Here is a 19,169-nt window from a genome sequence, read left to right on the forward strand (position 1 = left end):
AAAAAATCCTAAAATTCTTACGTAAACACAAGAAACCCTGAATAGCTAAAGCAATCTTAAACAACAACAACAAAGCTGAGGCATCACAATACCAGATTTTAAGACCTACTAAAGGGCAGTTATAATCAAAACAACCTAGTTCTGGCACAGAAATAGACAGGTAGACCAATGGAACAGAAAACAAACTCCAGAAATCCATCCACACATCTACAATCAACTAATCTTTGACAAAGGAGCTAAAATCAATCTCCTGAGAAAGGACAGTCTCTAATAAATGATGCTGAGAAAATTGGATTTCCATGGTTAGAAGTATGAAATAAGACCCCTACCTTACAACTTACACAAAAATCAACTCAAAATGAATCAAGGATCTAATTCTATGATCTGACACCATCAAATTACTAAGGAACATTGGAGAAACTTCCAAGAAACTGGAATAGGCAAAGACTTCTTGGAAAAGACCCCAGAAGCATCAGCAATTAAAGCAAAAATAGACAAATGGGATTACATCAAGCTGAGAAGCTTCTGCACAGCAAAGGAAACACTCAGCATAGTTACGAGGCAACTGAAAGAATGGGTGAAAATATTTGTATTCTATGTAACAGATAAAGAATTAATATCCAGAATCTATAAAGGGCTCAAGAAACGCAGCAACAACAAAACAAACAACCTACTAAAGAAATAAGCAAATGACTTGAACAGGCATTTTTCCAAAAGAAGAATTCAAATGGCCAATGAACACATGAAAGTATGTTCAGGATTACTAGCCTTCAGGGAAATGCAAATAAAATCCACTATGAGGTTTCACCTCACCCCAGTCAGAATGTCTCTCATACAGAAATCAACAAACAACAAATGCTGGCGAGGATGTGGGGAAAAAGATACCCTGATCTACTGTTGATGGGAATGCAAACTAGTAGTCATTGTGGAAGACAGTATGCAGATACCTCAGAAAGTTGAAAATATATCTACCATATGACCTAGCAGTCTCACTCCTAGAAATTTACCCAAACAAAATGAAATCAGAAGATTAGAGAGTGATCTGTACCCCATATTTATTGCAGCCTCATTCACAATAGCTAAGATATGGAATCAAACCAGATGTCCATCAACTGATGACTACATAATATATATATATATATATATATATATATATATATATATATAAATATAATATTATTCACCCATAAAAAGAATGAAATCCTGTCTTTTAAATCCAAAAATGCATGCAACTGGAACCCATTATACTTCATGAAATAAGCCAGTCTCAAAAAGAAAAATACCATGTTTTCCATGATCTGTGATAACTAAGAGTACCCAAAAATGTAACATATAGGAGTGTAATTCACATTTTGATATTTGATGATTGATTGTTTACTGTGGGGAGCAATCCGGACTAGACTAAGTTACTCGAATTAGGACTTATTCTATGCATCTGCTCTCCCACAATATGGCGCTGGGAGAGAAGTAAACAGCTTCCGCACAGCTGCCTCCAGTTCAACTAATAAACTGTAGGACTTGCTCCTGATTGGAGGAGAGCAGCGTACTCGGCGTGTGGGCAGCCGAGTTGGGATTGGCGGAGGAGGACTATAAAGGAGGAGAGAGACGGCATGCACCAGGAACATCTATGGGGAACATCTAAGGGAACCCGTGCAGCCCCCGAGAGAACCGGCCGGCGGTGTGCCGCTCCCCTGCGGAAGTGGGGAATGTGGCTAGGGGGAACTGCCCTTCCACGGAGGTGGAAGGGATAGTAGCCAACCCGGGAAGAACCAGCAGCAAACCCGGGGAGGGCCGAGCAGACAGAAAGAACAGCGCAGGGTTCAGTGTTGCTCCTCCATGAAGAGGGGGAGCGACAGTTTACAGCCCTTGTCTCTATTGTTGAGGAACAGTGGTTTTTTTCTTTATATTATTTGTTGAGCTCTTTGCTTAGTGTAGGGTTAATTTTATGAATATAAGGTAAACTGAAAGTAGATCACTGTAAAAAAGTTAAGAGAGGAAATAAGGGAAAAAAGAGGAAAAAAGTGGGAGCATAGGTGGGAGGGAGGGTAGGGTAGGGTGAGAAGTTTCACTATGTTCCTAAACCTGTGTATATGAAATACATGAAATCTGTTTACCTTAAAATTATTTTAATATTTTTTAAATATTTGAAAGGCAGAGTTACAGAGTGGCAGAGGCTGAGAGAGAGAGTTCTTCCATCTGCTGGCTCACTCCCCAGATGGCCACAACAGCTGGAACTGAGCCAATCCGAGGCCAGGAGCCAGGAGCTTCCTCCAGCTCTCCAATGTGGGTGCAGGGGCCCAAGGACTTAGGCCTTCTTCTACTGCCTTCCCAGGCCATAGCAGAGAGCTGGATGGGAAGTGGAGCAGCCGGGTCCAGAACTGGAGCTCATATGGAATACCGGCACTGCAGGTATTGGCTTTACCTGCTACACCATAGCGCTGGCCCCTAAAATATTTTTAAAAAGACTACATAAGTGCATTAAAGCATCTTACAAATATAGATTTGTGTCTAGAAAAGCTAAACTGTTATATTAAATAATTCGTCATTATTTTATTAGCAAAGTTTTGAAAATAATTTGGTAGAATGCAACAAAATAGTACATAGAATAACTAAATTTGTAAAATTCTGCATTTAATAAAATTTCCCATTGAGACCTGGGAAAAGATTGAAATTAATTAAGAAACAAGACAAGTCCAGTGTTAGTTATCTAAACATGTAAATCTGACATGATACCTAAATTGGGCATTATTCCAGGATTTCTGCAACACATAAAACAGTTTTTTCCAGATACATGTATTCGTTTATATTAATCCTTCATAAAATTAAAGAGAAAAAAAGTCATATACAATTCTTTTAACTGAGAAGCCAAAAGAGTAAGAGATGGTAAAAATTAAGGATATGTGGAAAGCTCAAAGCGATACCAGCTTTCTCCTTTTCTAATAAGAGTTTCCTGTAATTCCCTAGCTTAAAAACCTTTAATACAATAATTTAGTGAAATGGGATAGCTAATTGTTTATTAGCATGGTATCTGGCAACATAATCAGGATCTCCCAGTCACACCTATTACTACTTTTCTCTATATATCTACCCTCTAGCCAAACTAAACTACTAGCTGTTCCCTAGCTATATACAATGCCTTTTTTTTTTTTGCCTTTTCACTTATTAATATACTATTCTTCCTGCCTTGATAACTACATAATTTTAGTTTATCCACTCTTGTCTGTCTTTGAATCTATCTACATGAGCATCAAATAAGCATTGAAAATAAAGTTGAATATAATAATCTGTACCTGTCCTACTACAATAACCATATACTACCTTCTACTGTGCTTCTGAACACTATATCCAACCTCTTAAGAGAGGATATAGTGTCTGTATTTAACTCAACAAAAATCTGCTGAGGTCCTTTGCACTGGAAGAGCTAGTTTCTAGAGGTAAAATATGCATAAACAACTCTTAAAATTTGAGGCAAACAGACATGTAAACAAATAACTTCGAAGGTCGGCGCTGTGGCTCACTTGGCTAATCCTCTGCCTGTGGCACCGGCATCCCATATGGGTGCTGGGTTCTAGTACTGGTTGCTCCTCTTCCAGTCCAGCTCTCTGCTGTGGCCCGGGAGGGCAGTGGAAGATGGCACAGGTGCTTGGGCCCTGCGCCCGCATGGGAGACCAGGGGGAGGCACCTGGCTCCTGGCTTCGGATCGGCGCAGCGCCGGCCGTGGCAGCCATTTGGGGAGTGAACCAACGGAAGGAAGACCTTTCTCGCTGTCTCTCTCTCTCACTAACTCTGCCTGTCAAATAAGTAAAAAACAAACAAACAAACAAACAAAAACTTCAACATCATGCCATTCACAAATTTTAATACACATATGAGTTTAAATGATGGGCACCCCAAAAATAGCACCTATGCTAAAAATAAAGAGGGTCTGGTAACTTTTAAAGGACAAGCAGAAGTTCTGGCTTAATATATTAACACCATTTCACTTGGATTGTATTATATTTCACCAATTCAAGTATTATAACTATTATGTACACCCTAAAGATGCAATGATGAATTAACACATGCAGTGTCCTCATGGAGATCACAATTCGGAAGAGAAGATATATTCCTCTCTAACTACTGTTTGATTTTGTTTTTAAGTGCTATAAACAGAAACAAAACAAAGAATCATTGAATAGAGGGGAAAAAACAATTTTGAAACAGGATACATAGAATAGTGATGATAATTAGAATTCCTATAGACATGGAAAAAGAAAAGAGTTTCTAAATAAGGACACTCCAGATCTTATGGAAATATCCTGTATTTGATGAAGTTAATGGCTAATGAATGGAATTCTAGAGAAATCTAATGTATTATTCAATGCCTACAAGTTACTGATAAAACAAGAATTAAACTCATTTTACTCACAGAGGTATGTATGTCTCCAGTACAGTAAGTCACATTTTAATTCTTTTAGAGTTCTAGAATACCAAGAAGGCTATTTCTTTTTCTTTAATGAAGAACAAAATCTATTACTTAAGGGACAGAATTAAATAGTCTTTTATAAGATTGTCTGTTGTTGCTGCTTCTCTTAGAGACCAAATTTTTTTTTTTTCATTTACTTAACTGGAATTTTCTTCCAATTTAACCAAACATCATCATAACTAATTGGGCACTAAATACGTCTAAACTTCTGGTAGTTAAGCTTTCCAGGGTCTATGGCCCTCTTACGACCTAATAAAGTTTTGCAACCTCTCACTGGGAAAAATAACATGTACTAACATGCCCATTTGTACTTTTGCATATTGTACTGGGGGAGGAGGGGAGGTAGTAGTTACAAAATTCTGATTAAAATTTTAAACCTTGGAACAGGCTTTTGATATGCAGCTTCAGATGCCTACATCCCATTACCAGTGTGTCTAACTTGAGTTCAGGTTTCTCTGCTCCTCATCCAACTTTCTGCTAATGTATGCCCTGGGAGGCAGCAAGGTGCTGATTCAAGCATGTGGGTCCCTGCCACTCACACTGGAGACCCAGACTGAGTTCTGGGCTCCAGATTACCACTTGGTCCACTCATGACTGTTGGTACTTGGAGAGTGAACCAGCAGATGAAAGATCTGTTTTACTATTTTTCAAATAAAATGAAAATTGTAATAACAAAAAACTTTAAACATTATAAAGTCTTCATGTGCCATCCTGAATTATAAAGAGAAATGCAAAGTTTAAAAACCCTAAGCAAAAGACCATCAGGTCAATTAACACATTTTTATACTGTAATTAATAAAATACTTTACCTGATAAAGTAAAAAGTATCGCTATAAGAGCTAATCATGATCTCTTTTATTACTTCCAAAAATCAAATGAGTAACAGAGTATTACTACTATGGCTAATACATAATGTCACACAAACAAGTTTCAGTGTACATAAGCAGTTGGGAATAGAGCTCAGGGTCTTTATCTTTAAGCTAAGGCTTCTTTTTTTCTTTTGATGCTATTTAATACATGTTAAATATGTGAACCTCTAATTGGGTTTACTATTCAAATTAAAGCTTTTATAGGACACCAAATTAAAATCAATTTTCTCTTGCCGGCGCCGCAGCTCACTAGGCTAATCCTCTGCCTTGGGGCGCCAGCACACCAAGTTCTAGTCCCGGTCGGGGCGCCAGATTCTGTCCCGGTTGCCCCTCTTCCAGGCCAGCACTCTGCTATGGCCAGGGAGTGCAGTGGAGGATGGCCCAAGTGCTTGGGCCCTGCACCCCATGGGAGACCAGGAGAAGTACCTGGCTCCTGCCATCGGATCAGCGCGGTGCGCTGGCCGCAGCGCGCTGGCCATGGCGGCCATTGGAGGGTGAACCAACGGCAAAGGAAGACCTTTCTCTCTGTCTCTCTCTCTCACTGTCCACTCTGCCTGTCAAAAAGTAAAAAATAAATAAATAAATTAAAAAAGAGCTAAAAGACAAAAAAAAGAAAAAACCAATTTTCTCAAATTAAAAATATAGTAGTTTGACATAGAAATTACATTTATGTTCTAACTGTACAGGAAGATGAACTATGGAAATATTACTTGTGGGGCTGGTGCTGTGGCTTAGTAGGTTAAGTCTCTGTCTGCGGCACCAGCATCTCATGTGGCCACTGGTTAGAGTCCCAGCTCCTTGTTGATGGTCTGGGAAAGCAGTGGAGGACAGCCCAAGTGCTTGGGCCCCTGCACTCAACGTGGGAGACCCAGATGAAACTCCTGGCTAGGGATTGGCCTGGCTCTGGCCATTGAAGCCATTTGAGGAGTGAACCAGTATATGGGAGACCTCTCTCTCTCCCCCTCTCTCTGTAATTCTTGCTCTCAAATAAATCAATTTTTTTTAAAAGAAAACATTACTTGTAAAGTTCAATATGTAAATTTTAACTGTATGGAAAATAAACAGGCCAGTGCTGCAGCTCACTTGGCTAATCCTCCGCCTGCAGCGTCGGCACCCCGGGGTTCTGGACCCAGTTGCTCGTCTTCCAGTCCAGCTCTCTGCTGTGGCCTGGGGTGTGCAGTGGAGGATGGCCCAAGTGCTTGGGCCTGCACCCTCATGGGAGACCGGAAGGAAGCACCTGGCTCCTGCCTTCGGATCGGCGCAGCGTGCCAGCCATGACGGCCATTTGGGGGGTGAACTGACGGAAGGAAGACCTTTCTCTCTGTCTCTCTCTCTCTCACTGTCTAACTCTGCCTGTCAATAAAAATAAAAATAAAAATAGGCCGGCGCCGTGGCTCAACACGCTAATCCTCCACCTAGCGGCGCCGGCACACCGGGTTCTAGTCCCGGTCGGGGCGCTGGATTCTGTCCCGGTTGCCCCCCTTCCAGGCCAGCTCTCTGCTGTGGCCAGGGAGTGCAGTGGAGGATGGCCCAAGTGCTTGGGCCCTGCACCCCATGGGAGACCAGGAGAAGCACCTGGCTCCTGCCATCGGATCAGCGCGGTGCGCAGGCCGCAGCGCACCAGCCGTGGCGGCCATTGGAGGGTGAACCATCGGCAAAAAGGAAGACCTTTCTCTCTGTCTCTCTGTCTCTCTCTCTCACTGTCCACTCTGTCAAAAAAAAAAAAAAATAAATAAAAAAATAAAAATAATAAAATAAAAAAGAAAGTAAACAAAGACCTTATTATATTATAAAGTCACTATTATTTTTCAAGAAATCGAACAAAATTTCATATTGTAATATAAAACCTAGCAATTCATAAGTGATTAAAATGTAAAAACAACCTGATGAAAGAATACAGTAACACCTTAAAGAAGTAGTTTTACCTCTCCCCCTCAAGTGATCTTGAATCTGACCAACCTTCTCAGAAACAACTACAAACTTATAGAAAAGAGAGAGGACAGGGGCCGGCGCCGTGGCTCACTTGGTTAATCCTCCACCTGCGGCGCTGGCATCCCATCTGGGCGCCAGGTTCTAGTCCCAGTTGCTCCTCTTCCAGTCCAGCTCTCTGCTGTGGCCCAGGAAGGCAGTGGAGGATGGCCCAAGTGCTTGGGCCCCTGCACCCGCTGGGAGATCAGGAGGAAGCACCTGGCTCCTGGCTTTGAATTGGCGTAGTTCGGGCCATAGTGGCCATTTGGGGAGTGTACCAACAGAAGACCTCTCTCTCTCTCTCTCTCTCATTGTCTAACTCTATCTGTAAAATAAATTTAAAAAAGAAAGAAAATACAGAGGACAAAGAAAAGCAATGCTATCAGCAAAATCCAAGACTATAGGAAATTCCACACAATTTCTTCAATGTTATTTTGTTGCAAGGAAGAGAGAAAGAGACAGGTAGTGAGATTAAAAGACCTGCCAGGTGCCTCTGCACCCAAGTGGGAGATTGGGAAGCTCCTGGATCCTGGCTTTGGCCTGGCCTAGTCTCGGCCATTGCGGCCATTTGGGGAGTGAACCAGTGGATGGAAGATCTCTCTTTCCCTCTCTCCCCATAATTCGGACTTATACATTAATAAATTTTTTAAAAAGATGCAGGATGTGATATAGTATTTGTTATATTTCAAGTCAATGAGTCCTTACTTCTGAGTTACAAACTGAAGGATTTTTAGAAAAAAAATTGCTGTCAGTGATCTTGCTTCAAAACACAGAATAGGGAAGGTGGTTGGAGCAGAAACTGGACAAAAATAAACACTGCTGGGAACTGAGTAACAGGTAGCATGTGACAGTCTAAATATTGTTTCACTTTTTTGTAAATCCTCAAAAATATTTTAAATATGAAACCACTCTAAAAATTGAAACTGTAATATTCTATGCCAAAGTCATGACTTCCAAGGTCTCTTTGTGCTTTTCCAGAAGAATCATGCACATATTTACATTATTAGTGCACATGTGTCATGTCTCCTCACCTCCAACAACACTATCCCTTAGTATTAGATACCTCAAATTCTGTCCCACATGAAGACAGGAGAATAGGAATTTGCTACTCACTTCTCTCCTACTAACTTCTGTCCATTACAGCTATTACATGAAACACAATGCTAATAAAGGTTTATCAGTGTAAAAATAGTGCTAAAAACATATTCCAATGAAAGAAAAACTCAATTCTAAGGTGAAATTAAATATGAAACAGATTTATACTATCCTGATTTATTAGTCTTCAAACTTCATTGTGCATAAAAATCATTCAGGAATCTTGTTAAAAATGTAGACTCCTGATTCCCCATCTGAGATTGTGTGTTAACTGAATACTATTTTAGAACCAGGGAATCTTATTTTACTAATGCCATTTTAATGCTGGTGATCTGGGAAACACCCTTTGAAAGACATGTCCCCAAAAGCTCTTGAAAATGACCAGTAAAAGGCTGGTGCCATGGCTCACTTGGCTAATCCTCCGCCTGCGGCACCAGCACCCCGGGGTTCTAGTCCCAGTTGGGGTGCTGGATTCTGTGTCGGTTGCTCCTCTTCCACTCCAGCTCTCTGCTGTGGCCCGGAAAGGCAGTGGAAGATGGCCCAAGTATTGGGCCCTGCAACCGCATGGGAGACCAGGAGGAGGCACCTGGCTCCTGGCTTCAGATAGGCACAGAGCACTAGCTATAGCAGCCATTTAGGGGGTGAACCAATGGAAGGAAGACCTTTCCCTCTGTCTCTCTCTCTCTCTCACTAACTCTGCCTGTCAAAAAAAAGAAAGAAAGAAAATGACCAGTAAAACTTATGACCACCCACTGCTTAATTTAACACAATATTCATAGAAGTCAAACAGCAGCAAGCCAAGCATAAGAGTCCCTGACCTCATGCACCACTGGGAGAATAATCTCAACATTCTACACTGGCTGTGTATTTCAAAGACAAGCCTTTTCATTCTCAGAAAACTGAGAATATATGCCATCACCATAAAATTCAGTATACTGAGTGAGTGGTTTGTAAATTTTTAAAATAAAAATGTTAATCCTTAAAGCTTTTGCAAACTGACACTGCAGTTACTAGGAACTGGGATGTTAACATTTGGTGAGACAAAAGTTACATCTAACAAACAGGACGTAACTGAGGAAGGTAAGCCATCCAGAAAATAAAATCCCCAAAATGGAGAGGTCCTCCATCCACCGGTTCACTCCCCAATTGGCTGCAATGGCCAGAGCTGCACCGATCCAAAGCTAGGAGCCAGGAGATTCTCCTGGGTCTCCCACGCAAGGGCAGGGGCCCAAATACCTGGGCCATCTTCCACTGCCTTCCCAAGCCACAGCAGAGAGCTGGATCGGAAGTGGAGCAGTCAGGACATGAACAGGTGCCCATATGGGATGCCAGCGCTGCAGGCAGCAGCATTACCCACTATGCCACAGCATTGGCCCCCAAATTAGTATTTTCAAATGCAACAAAAGCAACTTTAGATAATACAGTCAGCAAGTCTACTATATTTCAAACACCTTTTACTTATTACAGAACAAACTATTTTCAGCCTCATTATCTGCCTTCTCAATTAAGCATTTCTGATTTTAATATATATTATACATATTTTAATATACACCTTTTAATCTTTCTTTAAAAAAAAGATTTATTTTATTTATTTGAAAGACAGAGTTTCAGAGAGGTAGAGACAGAGAGAGAGGTCTTCCATCCACTGGTTCACTCCCCAGATGGCCACAACGGCCAGAGCTGTGCCAATCTGAAGCCAGGAGCTTTTTCCGGGTCTCTCACGTGGGTGCAGGGGCCCAAGGACTTGGGCCATCTTCTGCTATCTCAGGCCACAGCAGAGAGCTGGATCAGAAGAGCAGCAGCTGGGACTAGAACCGATGCCCATATGGGATGCTGGTGCTTCACGCCAGGGCTTTACACTGTGCCACAGCGCCGGCCCCAGTCTTTCATTCTTTGATGTTTAAAAAGTCAATCTTCACACAAAGTTCTGCTTGTGGCCCCTTGTTTTCTAAACTAGAATATTGTCCTGGACAATCTTACTCATTTCTTCAACCATTATCCTTACAGGTTACACAAAGTGCTGCCCTTGGTCCCCTTGTTTTCTTTTCTTTCTTTTTTTTTTTTTTTAAAGATTTATTTTATTTACTTGAAAGACAGAGTTACAGAGAGGTAGAGATAAGAAAAAAAGGTCTTCCACGCGCTGGTTCACCCCCCAATTGGCCGCAACAGCCGGAGCTGCGCCAATCCGAGGCCAGGAGCCAGGAGCTTCCTCTGGGTCGCCCATGCAGGTGCAGGGGCCCAAGCACTTGAGCCATCTTCTACTGCTTTCCCAGGCCACAGCAGAGAACTGGATCTGAAGAGGAACAGCTGGGACTAGAACTGGTGCCTATATGGGATGGCGGCACTTCAGGCCAGGGCATTAACCCACTGCGCCACAGCACCGGCCCCGTGGTCCCCTTGTTTTCTAAACTAGAATTTGTCCTGGATAATCTTACTCATTTCTTCAACCATTATCCTTACAGGTTAACTCTTCAGTAAGGATCTCTAACCCCTGTGAACATGTTGAGTTCTATATGCACCCTTTTTATACTTCTCAGCTAGTTATCCTCATATGAATGCCTCCTTTTATGTTCACTCAACATCATCACCTAGGCTCAAATACTCCAATTCACTTTGGATATTATCCTCTCCTTACTACCCCACATGTAGTGACTTGCTATCTACCATTTGTACCTGCTGAATTTTCTTCTGTTGTATCCTCACTCACCTTTCTATTCAGGCTGTTCATCATCTCTTGATAAAATTCATTCAATAACCTTTTAATTGACTTCCTTCATTCATTTTTGCCTTCAAACCTCAAAATACTAGAAAAATCATGCCACTCCCTCAGTCAAGACCTGTGATGGATTTATACTGCCTATATTCTAAATTCCTCAGGAAGCATTCATAGTTGTCTGTAATTAGCCCCAGCCTATCTTTCTAGAATTATCTGCCACTACAGGGTCTCATCATTCTACACTCTAATCACTGGTGTTAAATATTTTCCAGGGGTACTCTGTATTCTCCTGCCTCCATATTTTAATTGTGTACTTCGGTTTACCTATCATCTTGAAGTAAGGGACAAGGTAATATTTATCATTGTATCTACAGCGCTTTATACACTACCTAGCACAGAATAGCTCAGCTTCACCTATCAATAGTCTATCTACTCTCCAAAAAATCTATCTAAGAAACTGTAACCTCCTTATTAGAGGCTGGGAAGGGTAGGGAGGAGAAGGGGCTACAGAAAAGGCTTACTGTCCAGTATAAAAATACAGTTAAATAAAAGAGCAGGTTATGTTCTATAGCACTGTAAGTTGATTACTGTTAACACTAACTTATTGTGTATTTAAAGATAGCCAGAAGGAAGGATTTCACATGTTCCCAAAACAAAGAAATGATAAACCTTGAAGGCGATGGATATGCTAATTAGTCTGTTAATATACACTGCACATACCTAAAAATTATACTGCACATATATAATTATGCATCAATTTAAAAATGAAACAAAGTAACTAGGAAAAAATGAAAAAGGTTATTAAACTAAGATTATGTTAGCTCTTCCATATTCCTGATAAACTCAGAAATTATTTTAACTGATGACTGTCATCCTACCATATGAAAAATACATTAAAGTCAGGGGAATTTCTCATCTATTACAAATCTGCTGAAAGCCTGTCTAAATTAAAGAGCTTCCACCCAGATCTTTTCTGCATGAGCTTAAACCCTCTTTAAAAGCACAATGTACCATTCAATACAATACTTTACAGTATCTCCCCAAGACTTGGGTGTTTTTAAATGATAGCATTATTTTCTTTTAAACGTAACACATATCTGCTACTCCGGTGTGTGTCTGTGTGTGAGACACACACACACACACACACATACACACACACGAGAGAGAGAAAGAGAAACTTTGTTGTATATTGATTACTTTAGTCATTTCATGTTGGCACTTGAGAGGCAAAAGAAAGAACAGGAGGCTGGGGTTGCAGAGACTTGGGTTTGAATCCTACTAGGGGATTACTAGTCATCTGAAATTACTTAAGTCTCCTGCTCTCTGCAGAGTTCAGGACTCTGAAACAAATGAGCTGCACTCCCTAAGGTCTCTTAATTCTTGAATTCCAGGATGTGAGATATCAAATTGAAGAATGTTTTAGGGTTAAGCCAAATACCCATTATTAAAATCAACAAGTGGAGTCAATGTATATCAAGATTTAAAAAAATCAAATAAGTTAAAAAGAATAACACTATAATCTCTTAAATAAAATCTAACAAAATATTTTTAATCTCATCTCCCCAAACTACCCCAGTAGTTATTACTCCTGTGCATCCCCCTAACACCCTATACGACAGCTTATCATAGTGGTCTTCAAAGTACGTTCACTTGAAACACAGTCATTCAGGAGTTGAACCAAGATTTAAAATAAAAAAAATTACATTTTTCTAATTTGTAGGGGGAAAAAAACCCAAGATACAAGATAAAATCTTTTTTTGACAGACAGACAGACAGTGAGAGAGAAAGAGAGAGAGAGAGAGAGAGAGAGAGAGAGAGAGAGAGAGAAAGGTCTTCCATCTGTTGGTTCACTCCCCAAATGGCCACCACAGGAGGCGCTGCACCGATCTGAAGCCAGGAGCCGGTGCTTTCTCCTGGTGTCCCACGCAGGTACAGGGGCCCAAGTGCTTGGGCCATCCTCCACTGTCCTCCCGGGCCACAGCAGAGAGCTGCACAGAGAGGAGCAACCGGGACTAGAACCCGACGCCCATACGGGATGCTGGCGCCACAGGCGGAGGATTAGCCAAGTGAGCCATGGCACCAGCCCCAACAGAATCTTTTCAATTAAGTGTTTCCTCCCATAATTTGTTTTAAAACATTTTGATCCTCAAACAGAGAAAGTCATATGACACAACTAAATATATTAGTTGTTTCGAGGTGTTAGTAATACCATGATTTCTAGGTATTCTGATATAAGTTTCAGCATCACGGTTTCAATGTATTTTACCTTTTACAATACCTGTATATGTATTTCCTCCTATCAACTTTTTTTATTTTTTTTATTTGCCAGGTAGAGTTATAGACAGTGAAAGAGAGAGACAGAGAGAAGGGTCTTCCTTCCATTGGTTCACTCCCCAAATGGCCGCTACAGCCAGAGCTGCGCCAATCCGAAGCCAGGAGCCAGGTGCTTCCTCCTGGTCTCCCATGCGGGTGCAGGGCCCAAACACTTGGGCCATCCTCCACTGCCTTTCCGGGCCACAGCAGAGAGCTGGACTGGAAGAGGAGCAACCAGGACTAGAACCCAGCGCCTACATGGGATGCCAGTGCCGCTGGTGGAGAATTAACCAAGCGAGCCACGGCGCCGGCCCCACCTCCTATTAACTTTTAAACCTATTGGGGGCAGGGAGTGTCCCCCAAGTCCTAAAACAAAGGAGGTCTCAATAAATGTCTTGTTAAGGGGACTCCCTCATACTTTCATCACTGTATTTAAAGATTTTCCTGAACATTGTCTATATAATGCTTTAAAAAAAAGTTGCTACTATAATAAGTAGAACTACATGGAATATCAAAGTCAAACATTCTATACCTCTGAAAAAGAGGTGAAACCAGATTCAATTACTAAAGGTCTCCAGGTTTTAAAGACTTTTATATAAAAAAGAGAGAATTATAGAGTTTGGATGGGGTTATAGGAAGAAATAAATAGCCCGTTAAAATTCCCAATTAATTTTTGGGTTCTGATCTTAACTAAGTATAAGCAAGCCAATAGAAATTCAAATTTAACTTAGGAGAGGAGTAAAATCAGTCTACAGAACTAATTTTTAACTCAACTACTATTTGTACTTGAACATTTCTACTTTTAAATCTTTGAGGTTCATGACACTTTTGAACTTTCATCCCCAAGAAAAATATTCTACCAAAAAAAAGTAATCACAAAATTAAATAACCTACAGCTGTATTTTAAGAATTTTTAGCTCATACATGTACCATTTTTAATCAGCAACTTAATTTAGAAATCAAGAATAAGTTAAACAAGGATATTTAAGGTTATTTTCACCAGAATATGTTGTCTAACAGAAAAAATGGTTATCCATAGAAATGGGTGGTTAACAATTGTGTTTTTTAATGTTTATTAATTCTTTTTTTTTTTTTATTTTGAAAGGGTGACAGACTGATATAGAAAGAGAGAGAGATGGAGAGAGTGAAAAATCTTCCATCCAATAGTTCACTACCCAAATACCCACAAAATTTGGACCTCGGCCAAGCCAAAGCAAGGAGTCAGAACTACATCCAGGTGTCCCACATGAATGGCAGGGACCAAGAACATAAACACTTGAGCCATCATCTACTTCCTCCCAGACACATTAATAGGACGCTGGATTGGAAGCGGAGGCAAAGGCAGGACTTGAACTGGCACTCCAATATGGAATGTGAGCAACCTGAGTGGTGGCTTAACCTACTGTCTCATAACACCCACCCCCAAAACTATGTGTTTTTATTTATTTTTTTTTATTTTTATTTGACAGGTAGAGTTATAGACATTGAGAGAGAGAGACAGAGAGAAAGGTCCTCCTTCCGTTGGTTCACTCCCTAAAAGGCCGCTATAGCCGGCGCACTACACCGATCTGAAGCCAGAAGCCAGGAGCTTCTTCCTGGTCTCCCATGTGGGTGCAGGGCCCAAGCACTTGGGCCATCCTCCACTTCCCTCCAAGGCCACAGCAGAGAGCTGGGCTGGAGGAGGAGCAACTGGGACTAGAACCGGCGCCCACATGGTATGCTGGTGCCACAGGCAGATTAACCAAGTGAGCCATGACGCCGGCCCCCAAAACTGTATTTTTAACATTAAATTTTTAAAAGATGTGTTGGGATTTTTGAAATATTATGTCTTTTTAGAAAGACAATATGCACATCTGTAAGTCAGTCTGGAATGCATTCAATCAATTAATCAGGTTTTAGAAACTGAAAGAGGGAGGAGAGAACTTGCACTTTGACTATGGCCTTGTCTAAATAAGATCAGAGTTGGCAAACTCAAGAGGCTTCCATAGCCTTGGCAGCTCATGACAAGAGCCTAGGGTGATTACTGACGCCATAAACAAGAGTGTCACTTGTTAAATCAACAAGGGGAGTCACTGTGCACCTGCTCCCTTGTAGGACCTCTGTCCCTAATGTGTTGTACTATGAGAATTAACGGTAAAACTAGTACTCAAACAGTACTTTATACTTTGTAAGTCTTTGTGGGTGCAAACTGTTGAAATCTTTACTTAATACATACTAAATTGATCTTCTGTATATAAAGACAATTGAAAATGAATCTTGATGAAGAATGGGATGGGAGAGGGAGTGGGAGATGGAATAGTTTCAGGTGGGAAGGAAGTTATGGGGGGGAAAAGCTGCTATAATTCAAAAGTTGCACTTTGGAAATTTATATTTAATAAAAGTTAAAAAAAAAACTGAAAGAGCAGACCTCTTAGTTCTGTCACAAATATATGATATACACATATATAACATAAATATTTATAAATTATTTCTAGATTATATGCATTTAGTGCTACTTTAAACATCACAAAAGCAAACTAAAACCGGAAATCTTAAAAGGATAAAATAATAGGCTATTATCACTTCTCAGCCTTTTAGCTAAGATCAAGTGTAAATAATAAGCTATTCAGGCCTTCTAATACTCATATTTTCTTTTCTCACTCCAGTGGATTACTCTGCATAGCTCCTGGGGTACAGACACTACTACTCTGGATATCATAGTTAAGTATAAGTAATTATTTATAGTTTTCAGAAACACTGTGCTGTTTCATACTTCACAGTCACTGTAGTTCAGCATTCTGGAAAGCTCTTGCCAAACCCTCCTAAATAATACAGTAGCAATATTAAACTCTGCCAAGAAACAATTCAAGTACTTTATGATCTTTATACTAGTTTCTTTGCTTTCTCCTCCCTTCCTGTTTCCATTACCAAGTTCAATCTTTCCCCTTTAGCTTTAGGCCACCTTCACCCAAATTCTCCTTGTACCTAGTTCATGTATCTATTATAGAATCATCATTTTTTAAAGTGCCTATTTCTCTACTCTACTATAAGTCACTTAAGAGCAAGGACTGTCTAGCAGATATTTAAATACTTGTAAAAGCAACTAATCTAGCCTAACATTCTCACTGTACAGTTGAAGAATGTGAGACTCAAGTTACACAACAGTTCTAAGGTACTAATACAATTCACTGGGATGTTCTCTAAGGACAACGTGGCATCCTCTTTACCTGTTACATTAATTTACTGCTCCCTGGAAGGCTCAGGAGTCACGGAGCCTCTGTAAAGTAAGTTCCCTATACAATTTGAAAATAAGAGGTAATTTAGTATCTTACAAATACATACCAGAAAACAAAAGAAAACTTCAATAACATCAGTGATTCACTGGCTTTACTACTGAAATACCACATACCACTTTTATGATATTTACAAAGAAGGTATCTGAGTCATCAGTTTGCTGAAAATCAGTCATATGGAGAGTTTATGGAATATTATTCTGGCATATGTATATAACCACATTCCAACAGCTGGAACCTATGCTTTTCTGCAAGCTGTGCCTACTCAACATACTTATTCAGTCATAACTGTATTTTAGGCTAGTATAGAAGAAACAAGTTCCTAGTATCCACAAGTGTGGACAATACTATTACTATTACCTACAGAATGCTTGTGGATATCAAATACAAAAAATTAATGCATTCAATACTTTAACTATTTGAGACCGTCATTTCTTTTTGTTACTAACATACTAAGAATTTTCTCTCTTGGCCTAACATGTCAGAAATACATTAATATGTTCATAAATGATATAATATCATAAATTCAATTCTACATATGGATGCTATTAGATTATATGGTTATAAAGTATTCTTAGCATTAGTCCCTGGGATTATGATTCTAATCATTTACAAATTTACTTTTATGTAAAGGAGAGTCTCCCTGCTCCTTTGTAGAACTGTTTACTATTATACACACAGTGCTTTTGAAACCACCCATGATTCAAACCTATATGCTACTTCTTATCACTTTCATGTATACATTGTCTTGCCTTATTCCAAATGTTTCCACCTTTGTAAAACTAGATAGGCAAGGTAAACTCTAGAGTTCCTTCCAAGTCTAAAATCTTGTGACATCAATTTGGTGTATATATTAAAAGCTAAAAATAGCAAGATGTAAATGGATTTTTTTTATGTGAGTCATAGCTATAACACACTGTGGAGATGAGTAACATACTTCAGAAATATAAAATCACCAAATAAAATATTAATAAAGTTTGTGAACAGCTGCATTACCAAATAATTCTACTTTATGAAATGATTCAAGAAGAGGCTCCTTAAAGAAAGCTCCATTAATAAGTCAAGAATTACATTAAATTTTTCAATAAGTCACTAATAAGTCTTGAAAACAGCACATGGGAAATCAGTCACAAGTAAGCACTTATAAGTTTTAAATTACAATTATAACTCAAGACTCAAAAAATTAACACAATTTTAAAAGCCATTCTGTAAAAGTACAAATCCAATGCCCAGTTTCAGATATGTGGCACATTCTAATTTCATTCAACTACTATTAGTATTATAACGATTAACACTCACACCAAGCTAATTATGTGACTAGCACTACCTGATATTTATTAACTCAATGAATGCTTACAGTAATTCTAGTAGATAGGGACTATTATTATCCCCATTTTAAAGAGAAGGAAATGGGCTGGCATTGTGGCTTGGTGAGGAAAGCTGATGCCTGCCACAACGGCATCCCAAATGAATGCCAGTTCCAGACCTGGCTGCTCCACTTTGGATCCAGCTTCCGGCTAACGTGCCTGGGAAAACAATGGAAGATGGCCCAAGTATTTGGGTCCCTGACACTCAGGTGGGATACAAGGACAAAGCTCCTAGCTCTGGATTCCACCTACCCAGGGTTGGCTGTTGCCGCCACCTAGCAATGAACCACTGGATGGAAGATCTCTCTTTCTGTAACTCATTCAAAAATAAATAAATAAATAAAACTCTTAACAGAGAGAGAGAGAAGGAAATGAGGCCGAAAATGTTAAGTAACCGTCAAGTTTATTCAACTAGTAAATAGTCAAACTATTCCAACTATCATTAACAACATTCAATTATTTTCCTATTCTTGAAGAATTTATACTTGAGAAACTAATTTGGCTCATATCAACTATACAATGATTATAGAAGAATACATTTATCTTAGTATTCTCATGTGCTATATCATTTTCTTTAAGAAAAAATAGCTAGATAAATGGGTGGCATATACTATGAGCACAGTGCTATCTAAATCGCCTGTGATTTCTGGTACAATAAACACATACGTCTAAACGTATTTTAAAAATTCAGATGACATGAGAGATCCGGATGACGCCAAAGTAATCATTAACCATTTAGTAGCACTCCATAAATCCCCGCCTGTCGCCGTGGGTAGTAGAAGATAAAATTATTTTTTATTGATGTGAAACAACTGCCTTCTTTCAGGAGCCAGAATTATTTTTCTGAAGCTATTTCATCCTAAACGCTTTCTAAATGTCGTGTCAGAACTATCCACAAGTTGCAGTTTCAACGCCTATCCCACAAAACGCTTCCTCTGCCTACACGTGTGATTCTTCCTACGGGAAGCACTGCATTTTCCACCGCCACAGTGCACCTGTTCCGGTCGAGTTTCAGCGCTCCGCACTCGGCTTCCTGTCCGCTTCTGGGGCCGTGCGGGCCCACGCGGCCACCAGCTCACACCCACCACACCCCTCCTCCGGCTG

The 19,169-nt window shown here is 40.0% G+C and overlaps 1 protein-coding gene across 5 annotated transcripts in view; it reads right to left on the bottom strand.

The window, feature by feature from the left end:
* Positions 1 to 19,169, bottom strand: part of BRD10 (bromodomain containing 10) — a 117,827-nt gene that overhangs the window by 97,187 nt on the left and 1,471 nt on the right. The gene's annotated exons all lie outside the window — the stretch shown is intronic.

Source organism: Oryctolagus cuniculus, chromosome 1, assembly GCF_964237555.1.
Source record: "Oryctolagus cuniculus chromosome 1, mOryCun1.1, whole genome shotgun sequence".
NCBI lineage: Eukaryota > Metazoa > Chordata > Mammalia > Lagomorpha > Leporidae > Oryctolagus > Oryctolagus cuniculus.